Below are 13,304 nucleotides of genomic sequence, written 5' to 3'. Positions count from 1 at the left end.
TCTCTTTTCTCTCCGCAGACCAAACACGAGGAATCCTGCCTGTCCTGGCCCCGGAGACGTCACTTTCTGTCCCATCCCGAATGATGTCACTTCCTTTGAACCGCCTATGAAAAACCCCCATCCTCCATACTTGATCAGTTCGGTTTTGGACTCTAATCTGTGCACATTGTACGCAAACCTGAGCCTTTTGCAGCCAGGGCACCTGTACAGGTGGCTGCCCTACACCTTCGTTGTGTGTCCGGCCGTTTATTTCAGTTTAAACATCTGTCATCAAGCATGAAAATCGACATAAAATCAAATACTTTAAATATTAAAAAGTAGGAGAATCAAACTAACCACGTCATCTGGCCATCACACACAAACCAACCTGGAAAAGAGGTCCCAAGAAGATCAAAGTTGCTGCTTGTCTCTATAAACATATTGGGAAAAAAAAGAACACACAGAAAGTTAAACTGGTGAGGGGCGCGTCTGCAATGGGATCAGCAAAAGACAAATGAAATCCACTCTGTAAAGCCGGTGGTGTCGTTAACCCAGAGAATGTCTGCACTTCCACCCACTGCCACAAGATGGCACTAAAACTCTTAAGTAGTAGCTGATGGAAAATCTCAAGTAGTTGAACATTTCCTACGGAGTCATTGCTGCATGTTTGACATTATTATTATTATTATTATTATTATTATTATTATTACTACTAGCTGTGTAAGCCGGTCCTAGAAACTATTGAAATCGTCAGGAAAAAAAAATGAAATGTCGATATGTCAGGTAATTAAAATATCGTTTTACCGATGTGCACGCCTCGCTCCTGTATTAGCTGCTAGGCGAGTGACTCTTTCTTCGGAGGTTTCGTTTGCCAATGTGCTCGCTTCGCTTGTGTATCCTCGGAGGTGGAGCCCTTAATCCGACTCCACCTCTCAGCTCCAGGCCGGACACACACACACGTAGATGTTTATATTGAGACTAGCCATCCCAGCTGCGTACGCCCGCGTTTTAGTGAAACAGGGCAGCGAGGAGGCCCCGCCCAGCTCTTTACTCCTGGCGTCACTCTTCCCAGTCCCCTCGGCCCGCAACCTCTGTCTCGGATTAGTGTGAATATATCGCTCCTGCAAGTGAACTCTGATTCTTAGCGCAATGAGAGAAGTCGCAAAATCAACCGGAATGTTCAAGCAAATTCTAGAAAAAAAAAAAAGATCTAAATCCATGAAGTAGTTCTCTCATTTGCTAGCTAAGCGGAGGTAAGATACGCCCCGGGGCGGACGTGTGAGTGACGAGGGCCCCAGTAGTTTAGTGGTGCCCCCCCACCCCTCATGCCTGACAACATCCTAATGAGACAACAGATGGTGTCCTAGAGGATCTCCTCCCAGATCTGGACCAGGGCATCACTGAGCTTCCAGACAGTCTAAGGCGTCGGATGGACCTGAACATAATGTCCCACCCAGAGGAGTTCTTCTACTGGATTGAGGTCAGGCGAGTGAGCATTGCAGTCAATGGTATCAATTCCTTCATCCTGTCACCACATGGGGCCAGGCATTGTCGTGCAACAGGAGGAACCAGCACAGGGTCTGCCATTGGGTCCAAGGATTTCTACCTGGTACCTACAGTGGAGGAAATAATTATTTGACCCCTCACTGATTTTGTAAGTTTGTCCAATGACAAAGAAATGAAAAGTCTCAGAACAGTATCATTTCAATGGTAGGTTTATTTCAACAGTGGCAGATTGCACATCAAAAGGAAAATCGAAAAAATAACTTTAAATAAAAGATAGAAATTGATTTGCATTTCATTGAGGGAAATAAATTTTTGAACCCTCTAACAAAAAAAGACTTAATACTTAGTGGAAAAACCCTTGTTTGCAAGCACAGAGGTCAAACGTTTCTTGTAATTGATGACCAAGTTTGCGCACATTTTAGGAGGAATGTTGGTCCACTCCTCTTTGCAGATCATCTCTAAATCCCTAAGGTTTCAAGGCTGTCTCTGTGCTACTCTGAGCTTGAGCTCCCTCCATAGGTTTTCTATTGGATTAAGGTCCGGAGACTGACTAGGCCACTCCATGACCTTAATGTGCTTCTTCTTGAGCCACTCCTTTGTTGCCTTTGCTGTATGTTTTGGGTCATTGTCGTGCTGGAACACCCATCCACGACCCATTTTCAGTTTCCTGGCAGAGGGAAGGAGATTGTCGCTCAGGATTTCACGATACATGGCTCCGTCCATTTTCCCGTTAATGCGATTAAGTTGTCCTGTGCCCTTAGCAGAAAAACACCCCCAAAGCAAAATGTTTCCACCCCCATGCTTGACGGTGGGGACGGTGTTTTGGGGTCATAGGCAGCATTTTTCTTCCTCCAAACACAGCGAGTTGAGTTAATGCCAAAGAGCTCTATTTTGGTCTCATCAGACCACAGCACCTTCTCCCAGTCACTCTCTGAATCATTCAGGTGTTCATTGGCAAACTTCAGACGGGCCTGCACATGTGCCTTCTTGAGCAGGGGGACCTTGCGAGCCCTGCAGGATTTTAATCCATTGCGGTGTAATGTGTTTCCAATGGTTTTCTTGGTGACTGTGGTCCCTGCTAATTTGAGGTCATTAACTAACTCCTCCCGTGTAGTTCTAGGATTCTTTTTCACCTTTCTCAGAACCATTGACACCCCACGAGGTGAGATCTTGCGTGGAGCCCCAGAGCGAGGTTGATTGATGGTCATTTTGTGCTCCTTCCATTTTCGAACAATCGCACCAACAGTTGTCACCTTCTCTCCCAGCTTCTTGCTAATGGTTTTGTAGCCCATTCCAGCCTTGTGCAGGTCTACAATTTTGTCTCTGACATCCTTGGACAGCTCTTTGGTCTTTCCCATGTTGTAGAGTGTGGAGTCTGCTTGATTGATTGATTCTGTGGACAGGTGTCTTTTATACAGGTGACTAGTTAAGACAGGTGTCCTTAATGAGGGTGACTAATTGAGTAGAAGTGTCTAACCACTCTGTGGGAGCCAGAACTCTTAATGGTTGGTAGGGGTTCAAAAACTTATTTCCCTCAATGAAATGCAAATCAATTTCTATCTTTTATTTAAAGTTATTTTTTCGATTTTCCTTTTGATGTGCAATCTGCCACTGTTGAAATAAACCTACCATTGAAATGATACTGTTCTGAGACTTTTCATTTCTTTGTCATTGGACAAACTTACAAAATCAGTGAGGGGTCAAATAATTATTTCCTCCACTGTAATGGCAGTCCTACTGTGCGTCCCTCCATGGATATCCCTCCCCAGACCATCAGTGACCCCTCCACCAAACCGCTCATGCCGAACGATGTTACAGGCAGCAGAATGTTCTCCACGGCTTCTCCAGACCCTTTCCCGTCTGCCACATGTGCTCTCATCTATGAAAAGCACAGGGTGCCCGCCAGTGGTGGACCTGCCAGTTCTGCTATTCTATGGCAGTGAGCACAGAGCCCACTAGAGGACGTCGATATGTGAAGATCAAATCTTGACATTTCCACAATTGTTTGGCTGATGCCCTTATCCAAGGCGATTTGAGACACAAGTGGTTCTATTTCTTTTATTTTTTTTTTCCAGTTGAACTACGGGCAGGTGAAGTAACGTATTTGTGGTCGACACAGTGGTGTCAGTAGTGGGATTTGAAGCCATCGTCTCAGGGTTTCAAGTCCAAAGCCTTAACCACAACACCACACTGCCTGCCTGTCCAGCACTGCTAAAAAAAAAAAAAAAGAAGGGTGTACTTACTTTTTCACAGACGTGAAACACTTGTTGAAGAAAACGCAGTCATGGTGGACCGTAAGTGGCAGGGTCTGAATGATGGTCAAGCATGCCGCTTCAAATTGGTCCAAGGGTCCCATGCCCTAAAAAGACAAAGCAAAGAAGATACGATGATTTACAGGAGTTAAACGTTCTTAAAGCTCTCAATGAAACAAATCCAACAGATTTCATCAGGCTCGTGGGAGTTTGGAGCAAAGCACGTAGTCATCTTGTTGAAGCGGACATTTGGACATCTTTAGAGATATGAGTGGCTATGATAACGTGACAAGTGACAGTCCTAGATGTGCTGGCCTCGACATTTTTACTAAGAACGCATGACTGCTGCCGGTTGCGACATCATCCCATCGCACTTCCCATCCCATCTGCTTTTTAGGTCTGAGGTTAGACCAGACGTGGCCCTCCCTCAGATGGAGCGTTTCCTCAGAAGCCTGCAAAGCTGCACTCTTGTATTTTTAGCCAAAATGTACGACAGGCCGATGGCGCCTTTGGCTGCCCTCACCGATCTTCCCCACTTACGGTCACATGCCTGGCGTGGACTGTGGCCCAGTGGCTCGCGCGCTGTCATGTAAAACCACAAGATCGCTGATTCATTTACCCCAGTGACTCACTCAGAAACAGGAAAACGAGGACAGTGCTGTGAAAAAGTATTCACCCCCCGCCCTTTCCCAATATGCAACTTCTAGGCACAGCCACGAAGTGCTGGGTGTCCAGCTTGGTGACCTCGGGATAACGGATAACATCTCTGCTTTTTACAGATGACGTGCTCCGGCTGGCTTCATCAGGCTGCGACCTCAAGATGTGCCAACTGTGTAAAGTGGCTGGGAGGAGGATCAGCACCTCCAAGTCTGAGGTCAGGGTTTTAATGAGGGAGAGGATGGACTGCTCCAGTTTGCAGAGGAGGTGCTACCTCATGCGAAGGAGTATAAATATCTGGGGGTCTTGCTCACAAGTGCGGGAAGAAGGGAGCGGAAGATCGATTGGTGGATCTGAACAACATCCAGTCATTTGTGGTGAAGAGAGAGCTGAGGGGATAGGCAAAGGTCTGGATTTACCCATCGATCTTACGTCCCTGTCCTCACCTGTGGGTTACAAGCTTTGTGTCGAACAAAAGGAAAAGATCACGGACCCAAGTGGAAGAAATGAGCTTCCTCCACAGGGTGTATGGGCTCAGCCTTAGAGTTAATAATGAGGAGTGCAAGACATTCGCTGCTTCTCCACACCGAAGAGAGCCAGTTGAGGTTAGGATGCCTCCTGGACACCTCAATATGGAGATGTTTTTGGCATGTCCAACCAAAGGGAGGAGAGATCTTGTGGTAGACCCAGGACACACTGGAAAGATTACATCGCTCAACCAGCCTGGGAACACCTTGGTAAATCCCCATGGAGGAGTTGAAGGAGTTGGCAGGAAAGAGCGCTGCCCCCACGACCCACACCTGGATAAGCAGCAGAAAATGAATGGACAACATCCACTAATTCTACACAACGAATGACAAAATGCCACCTTAGAGAATGGCAACACACAATAGGGTTTTGTTTTTAATCAGGACTTCCTTTATTCAAGTTTTCCATTTCCTCCATATTCACCTATGTGAAAAAGTAATTGCCCCCATAGTTTGGTTGCAGCCCCTTTCTTTAGCTGCAATAGTCACAACAAAATGTTTCCTGTCAAAATTAAATCAAATTTCATTTGTCACATACAACCATACAGACAGGACAATCTCCTTATGTAAAGCGCTAAGGGTCGTGTGTGTCTGGCACGCAATTACTCGTGAACAACTGGAGCTAGGACCCTGACCATTTGTCTCAATCGAAAGCTCACGACGTGATACATGCAAAAAATTAGAGCAGTGGAAACTTCTACAAAGTTACCGATGTTCATGTTGTAACCACAAGGGGGTGCCACTGTGCCCTGAACCTCTCAGACATAATGTCACCCAACACACCCTCGGGTTCAAATAAAGGATTTTCTTTTTGTTCCTTACCAACATCCTTTCCAGTGTACACGACCAATCTCAAGACAATCACAAAACAAGTGAATGCTCTTTATCTCCTTCCACTCCAGTAGCCAAAGCACATGCACTTCAGAACAGGTCGTCCATGTTTGGGCCCCGACAGTATCTGGATTGGAGAAAATCTGGGAAAAGCTTGGATTGCTGCTGGAAGAGGAGCCGATGAGGCCAGCATGGCGCATCTACCCTGTGCTCTGAGCGTGGATCCCAGTGCCCCAGTGCAGTGATGGGGGGGACACCTTGCTGTAAAAATGGTGTTGACCTTCGGATGAGATGTTAAACCGAGGTCCTGACTCTCTGTGGCTATAAAAGATTCCTGGCATCTTTCATTAAGAGTAGGGTGTACCCTGATGTCCTGACTAATTTGCCCACCATGGCCTTGTCCATTCTGGACTCCTAATCACCCGGTGTCCCTTATTGGCTAACTATATCTTTCATCTGTTCACCACCTAATAGCCAATGTGTGGTTTACACTGCCACAAAATGGCTGCCATCGCATCATCTTGGTGGATGCTGCACATTGGTGGTGGCTGAAGTGGCTCCACACCCTGTATGTAAAGCACTATATAAATGCAAAGTCTCTGTCTCTCTGCTGTCTCCTGATCTGACTTTCCAAGGTGAGGCGGTGGGCTTCTTTTTAGCAGGACCCAGGAGTACTTCCAGTACCATGGCATGGGCTGCTGGAAGCACTTCAGAGTTGTGTGGAAGCCAATGAGGTCCTCCACCCAGCTGTACCCTTTAGCGGCACCTAAGGACTCCAAAAAGGCTACACTGCCACACTCCAGATCCCATTTGTCCCTGTGGGTGTCCATACTAGGATGACTCAAGAGGAATAATGCCACCTGTAGGACGGGGAGGTTAACCGTTCCTGGCTTCTAGTGTCTTGTCAGTCGATCCTTTGTTCTGATATCCCAAATGGAACGAGGGTTGTCAAGGGTCCCAGCCAGGTTGTGTCTCCAACTATGCAATCCTATTGGTATGGCTTTCCTTGCCAGGCCAAATATAATAATAATAATAATTATAATATCAATAATACATTTTATTTATATAGTGCCTTTCCCAGGCTCACCCTCCATTGCAGCTTGGATGGCCATCCATCCTCCTTAGGACTTACAATGTCTTTCTAATGGCGAAGTGCTTGAGAGGGCGATATGGCAGAAAAGAAAAGAACATCCGGCAACATCTGCTGGCCATCAAGCGCATTGCTAAGGCTGCTCACAGCAAGAAGACAACTTTTTTTTACTTCCTGATGCTTTCCCGCAGTTTAATGTAACGTTGCTGATTACAGCCTGCTCACGGGGAAAAAACTTTATCAACACGTCTGTCAACGTCCAAAAACGCAATCTTGGATCGCTGTCTTGATGTTTGATAGGACCTGACACTATCCAGCAGGGGGCGCTAGCTCCCTTGTTGGAATAAGTTCTTTTATAATTGAGGCATGTTACATAACCCGAAACTATATAGATATAATATTAAAGAAAGCAAAGTTATTTCTCCTATGTGATTTCTTACCGCCGTATCACTAAGGGAGGGGTATCGCCTGTTAATATTATGTATGTGAGTATGTGAATTTCCCCTTAGGATCTATTACATAACCCAAAACTATATACTGTAGATATAATATTAACAGGTGATAACCCTCCCTTAGTGATACGGCGATAAGAAATCACATATTAAAGAAAGCGAAGTTATTTCTCCTATTATATACCGTATTTACTTGTGTATCACGCGCCCTCGTGTAGACGCACACCCTAATTTTTACAAAGAAAATTGGGGAAATCGAGGATGGGATTGTGGCTAAATTAATAACCGGATCATATTTGTAATGTGTCATATATATAAAATACTCTTCTAAAAATGACGGTATGGAGGGTCTCGGTCAGGTTCTGAAAAAAAATACCGTGATGGTCGTGCGCACAGTCATTTATACTGTTCTAAATGCCTGGCCCTAACTGGAAGGGAATATTAATCCCGTGAAAGTGCAAGAGGCGGTCTTGGAACATGGGCTACAGTGCAGGGGCAAGAAAAAACAGACAGCTGCCGGTGAATTGTGGTAGCTTCTGCTAATCGCATTAAGCAGGTTGGACTTAACATGATTATAAAATGTGGGGAAAAAAAAAAGGCGAAACTAAGCCGAATGCGATAAATCGTAAAAAGTTTTAAATTTATAGACACAAGACTGGTTGTCCGGAATAAAGTGGAATGGCACCTGGGTGGACAACACAGATTAATCAGCTGCCGTACGGATATCCAAAGCCTGCCAGAGAAATAATTGCCGTGTTGGGAAACACTCTTATTAAATAAGTTATATTGTTTACCATTAGAAATAATATTTTGTAAAGTTATGAACAACTGCGTGTTATTAACAGTTCATGCAGGCAGACATGCGCTTGTGTTACCTTGTAGTCAGACGAGTCACCCGTACAGCAGGAGATGGCAGCCAGTTACTTAAAGATGAACAATGTCAATGCCGATAAAATCCATAAAGTCTCGTTGCCACTTCTATCCAGCAGGGGGCGCTAGCACCCCTCATCCTCCACACACACATTCCCCCGCCCAACCCGGATAGAATGATGGGCCCTTTTTTTTTTTTTTAAAGCTTGGAGGAGTCACATGAATGAACAGAATAAATGTCACAAATGCACACTCGATCAAATGAGTACAGTGGCACTGAGCCTAGTGGCACAGCCGAGGACTACACCCTCCCTACTCGCCTGATCTTGACTCCGTGTGACTTTTTCTTGTTCCCACATATGAAAAAAAGAACTCAAAGGAAGGCGATTTTGTACCGTGGAGGAACTCAAACTAAAATCGCTGCAGGCCCTGGGCAAACGTTCCCCTTCGGCGATTCCAAAAATGTTTCCACCATTGGGCAAAACTGTTGGGACGAGTGCATTCATTCACATGGAGAGGACTGAGAAGGAGACTAAAGTATCAAGAAGTAAAAAATTATTAAAACTATTTTTCTTTCAATTCCAGTTGTTTTTGGGTACCCCATACATCAATGTTTGTGACACCAGCACTCGTTTTGGGGATTTTTAGGAGCCCAGAATTCATTTCTGTCGTCTTGGAATGCAAATTATTTTTTGAACCGTTGTGGTTGCTGTTTTGTTTTGCGCCTATTTGCCGCCATTTTGGATTCCCGCTGTTAGGTCATGTAATGGTTGTTATGGGTGTGTGAATTACGTCAAAACCAAATAAAGGTCGGTGTAGAAAAAGCCACATGCGGTTGTTTTGTTTTTTTGTTAAAGTCGTTGTGCTGTGTTCCTTTCGTGTATCGATCTTTGGTTGGTATCGTCCTTGACTTAGAATTTTGCTCTTCGATTTGGCCTTGACGAACGGTTTTCTTTGATCTCCCACCCTGACCTGTTTCTCCTTTCACATCCTTCTCCTGGGCACTTCAGATGCCGTCCGCTCGACAGACAATGGCTGGGTGTGAGATTTCAACTCGGGGCGCTAAGCTAAGCCTTTGAGGCAGCACGGCTAACCCTGCAGTATTCAAATCTGCAGAATGCAAGGCGAAAGTGACTAAGAAAAAACAACAATGTGACACTGGCTATGCAAACATTGTCACGTGTTACATACGATGATACCTTGAAGGATGTGAATCCTTAATAAATAGGCACAATTTCAACATTTACACGTTGGCGGTGACCACCGAGAAGATTTTTATCGTTTCATTTTTTTTTTTTTTGTCATATGCCATGGAAAACAATCCAAAACAATTAAACTCCAAAGGAATGCGTTCAAGCAGCTCCCCACGGAGATCGCCTTTGTGAAGCATACGGAAGCTTTCTTTATTTTCCCAAGAGTGCCTAGCGTGCGACTGTCTATTTAATAAAAAATAACCGACTGAGTGTAACCCCCCCCACAAGCCTGTCGATGTCTCAGACAAGGACCAGCATGCATGATAAGGGAGGGCCGGCCGGCTGGCTAATGCATTCGTCTTACGGTGACTGTGTGGGGCTCATCTGCTTTGCTTTTAGCCTTGCGAGAGATTTCAGGACGCCACAAATCTCACAGGACCGCTGCCTTGAGGGAATGGGACGTCTTCTCACGCCATAAAACAAAACCTCACAACTGCTTTAAAGGCAGAAAGAAGGTCAGCGGTCGAGTAGGGCAGCCAAGTCCTAAACAAACTGGCCACTTAGCTTAAACATCAAGACACTCGATGAATACATTCTGAGGACCACCAGGCCCACCGGACCAGATGGGCAACAGCAGACTGGATTTCCTGAGGAGACTCGGGCCTTTTGATGTGTGCAGCAAACTGCTGGAGATGTTTCACCAGTCGGCAGTAACCAGTGTATTGTTCTATGCTATGGTGCCCTGGGCTCAAAAGACACACAATGTCTGAGCAAACTTATCAAGAAAGCCTGTGCCATCGCAGGGCTAACCCTGTGGATAAAAAGGAATGGTGGCAAACTTGGATGCCATCATCAAAAATCTCCTCTGTCCCCTTCAGGAGGCACTTTAATCCACAGGCTCACTCCTCTATAGCAGGGGTCCTCAATCACGGTCCTGGAGGGCCGCAGTGGCTGCAGGTTTTTGCTCCAACCTAATCGTTTAATCAGAAGCTCTTAATTGCTCAAGTGACACTTCAGCTTCACTTTAGTGGTCTCATTCATTAAGATTTTGAACCCTTACTGCTTTTTTATTATTTGTATTATTAAAACGGCTGTACTCTTGGTTTTTAATGGCTCCTAATTAGCAATTAATGGAAATGACTAAAGAAACCAGCATTTCCCCATTTAGCTTGTTTCCATTTACACCCATTTATTTATCATGCACTATTGGGTTCAATTTAATACTTAGAAGAAAAGTGAAGAGAAACAAGTGAAGGACTGAGAGTTACTCCTCCATTTTAGCCTTCAAATCATTTGGATGATATCCTTAGAAAGGGGAAGAAAATCTAGGATATGAGAAAGAGCTGACATAGCAGAATTAAAGCAACTAACAAGCCATGAAATGAAATTATTGGCAAGAATTGCTTTCTAATTAAGCAACGGGGTAAGAACAAAAATCTGCAGCCACTGCGACCCTCCAGGATTGTGATTGAGGACCTAAGAAGGCTAAGGCGGCCTTCTGGGGGGTCTTTGCTTTGGGATGCTATCAGACAATTCAACTTGTCTTCCTGATGCCCCAGACTAAATATCTATACAGTCACGTACAGATTTACAGGTGACCAAGTTATGGCATAGACACAGAGAGAGAAGCAGTAGTCGAACTGCAGAGGTAGTCGTCTCTTGGCCGTCAATCTTCCTGTACTGATGGTGCAACCAAAACAAATGGCCACAAACAAGCAGTAAGTGTAAAAAAAAAGAAAAAAAATTATATATATATATATTCTGGGGGCAGCATGGTGGCATAGTGGGTAGCACTGCTGCCTCGCAGTTAGGAGACCCGTCTGGTTTCGCTTCCCGGGTCCTACCTGCGTGGAGTTTGCATGTTTTCCCCGTGTCTGTGTGGGTTTCCTCTGGTTTCCTCCCACAGTCTAAAGACATGCAGGTTAGGTGCATTGCCAATTCTAAATTGTCCCTAGTGTGTATGTGTGTGCGTGCCATGTTGTGGGCTGGCGCCCTGCCCAGGGTTTGTTTCCTGCCTTGCGCCCTGTGTTGGCTGGGATTGGCTCCAGCAGACCCCCGTAAACCCTGTAGTTAGGTTGGATAATGGATGGATATATATATTCTGACCGGCAGCCACTGCCATTATCTGGCTGGGATGCTACCAGAATGGAAGGACCTGGGGAGAGAGCATAGCTGAGGCAATACCTCCCCTGGGACACTAGAGGACAGCCCTCCTGGAGCCTCCCGCAGGGCATGCTGGGAGCTGGTGTTTGGTACAGCCCTGTTGGGTTCTGTGGAGGCCAGCAGGGGGAGCTGCAGAGCCTTATAGTGGACTTCTACCACACCTGGGAGTGATTCCAGGTAATATTAATGAGCCACCTGGAACACTCTCAGGAACTGAATAAAAGGAGCCGCCTCACTCCATTTAGGGAGCCAGAGTTGGGAGGAAGTAGATGAGAGGAGAGGAGAGGAGAGAAAAAAAAAAAAAAAAAAAGAGGACTGTGCAGGACTGTGCTGTGGGAAGCAGAGAAAAGTGATCCCCAGCTGTAAATTGTGCTGTGTGACAACTCCTGTCCTGTATGTCTGTGTCGGGGTTAGGGTGGCTGTACGTGCCCCAGTGGTCCACAATATATATTTATTGGCCCTGCCAAAGAGCATTTTTTAAAGCTGTGCTTTACATTGCTGGCACATCTTTTTGTATCTTTTTGTGCAGATGGTTCACTCTTTTTCCTTCCACCAAGAGGACAGAAACACCTTGTAAATAGTACCAAAAACAGTCTTTTGTTGTTATTATTATTGTTTCACAGGGTCTCAATTTTTTCTGACTCTTGTAGGGCCCTTTAAGGTTTGTTTTAATCGTCGCTGCTCCATAATTCTTACGGCCTTCTTTTACTCTACTATGAAACTAATGAAGCTTAAGCTTCAGGGCCACTAATCCTGGAAGGACCCCAGAAGTGACATTAGTCCACATTGCTTAAAAATGTTAGGTGACTACTGCATGAGAAAGGGTATATTATTGATACCCCTATATTAATAATATAGTTTAATTCACTACTATAGAAATCTTAATCAAAATCTGAGATGAAGGGGTTTATTTTTTTTTGGTGATCTGTCATGGAGCCATCCCGTTGAAGAAGATAACAGTGGTTACCCAGACCTCATTACTAGTTATAAGGGGGCCCCCCCAAAGCTTCATGTAGGTCTGCCACTGCCGAGCACGCACATGAGCGCCACAGAGCCTCAAATGTTATGACCTGTACACTTTGTGACGGATATATGTCAAAATGGACCGTACATCAGAGCATGTACAGTACTCTTTAATTTGCTATTCCTGCACAGTATATACATTATTAATTTAGCTATCATTTAGTTAAAACTGTTGTTTCTACTGTGAAACTCTAACTTTGTAATGTTTCTGCTGTTTTATGCATCTAAATTTCCCCATAGGATTAATAAATTGTATCTTATCTAATCAAAACTGTCTTTATACTATGTATTGTATTTTTTCTTAACTTGGATTTTCATTGCGATGTAACTCATAATAACAATTGCATACAGACCTCTAATTTAAATGTTTGTATCTATATATATATATATTTTTTACATTTAAAGTAGAACACAGCGAATTAAAATGGACTGATCAGCTAACATTTTACTGTCCTGTAGTTAAGTTAGAAGTCCCACTAAAATGTGCTCGGCTCGGGATGCCACTCTCTTCCGTTTGGGACGCTTTCCACCTTGGCCGTTTAACTCTTAATATTCGGAATGTCTCAGATAACCCACCGTAAATAAACAGACGTGCTCGGCCCGTGGCATACATCCTGTCGCGGTTCTCCAGACAGTTACGCTTGTACTACCAATGGACTGAGCAGCTGCTTCCCTTCCTAAATGTTTCCCAGCAGCTCCGTTTTCGCCGTCCTGCTCTGCTCGACTCTCCTCGCCTCTCCCTCTCCGCCTGCCTCTGGTTC

General features: G+C 45.0%; 1 long non-coding RNA gene across 2 annotated transcripts; it reads right to left on the bottom strand.

Annotated features, from left to right (window-relative positions):
* Positions 1 to 365: 365 nt before the first annotated feature.
* LOC120530743 lies at positions 366 to 13,256 on the bottom strand. Of its 2 annotated transcripts, XR_005634011.1 has the most exons (3): positions 13,120 to 13,256; positions 3,729 to 3,844; positions 366 to 409 (listed from the first exon to the last, which is right to left on the bottom strand). It is a non-coding gene; the product is annotated as an uncharacterized LOC120530743 (long non-coding RNA). The 2 variants fall into 2 exon arrangements; XR_005634010.1 differs by lacking the exon at positions 13,120 to 13,256 and having other exon boundaries at positions 3,729 to 6,200.
* Positions 13,257 to 13,304: the final 48 nt, after the last annotated feature.

This window comes from Polypterus senegalus, chromosome 6, assembly GCF_016835505.1.
Source record: "Polypterus senegalus isolate Bchr_013 chromosome 6, ASM1683550v1, whole genome shotgun sequence".
Taxonomy (NCBI): domain Eukaryota; kingdom Metazoa; phylum Chordata; class Cladistia; order Polypteriformes; family Polypteridae; genus Polypterus; species Polypterus senegalus.
This window is presented reverse-complemented; position numbering and strand designations above follow the sequence as displayed.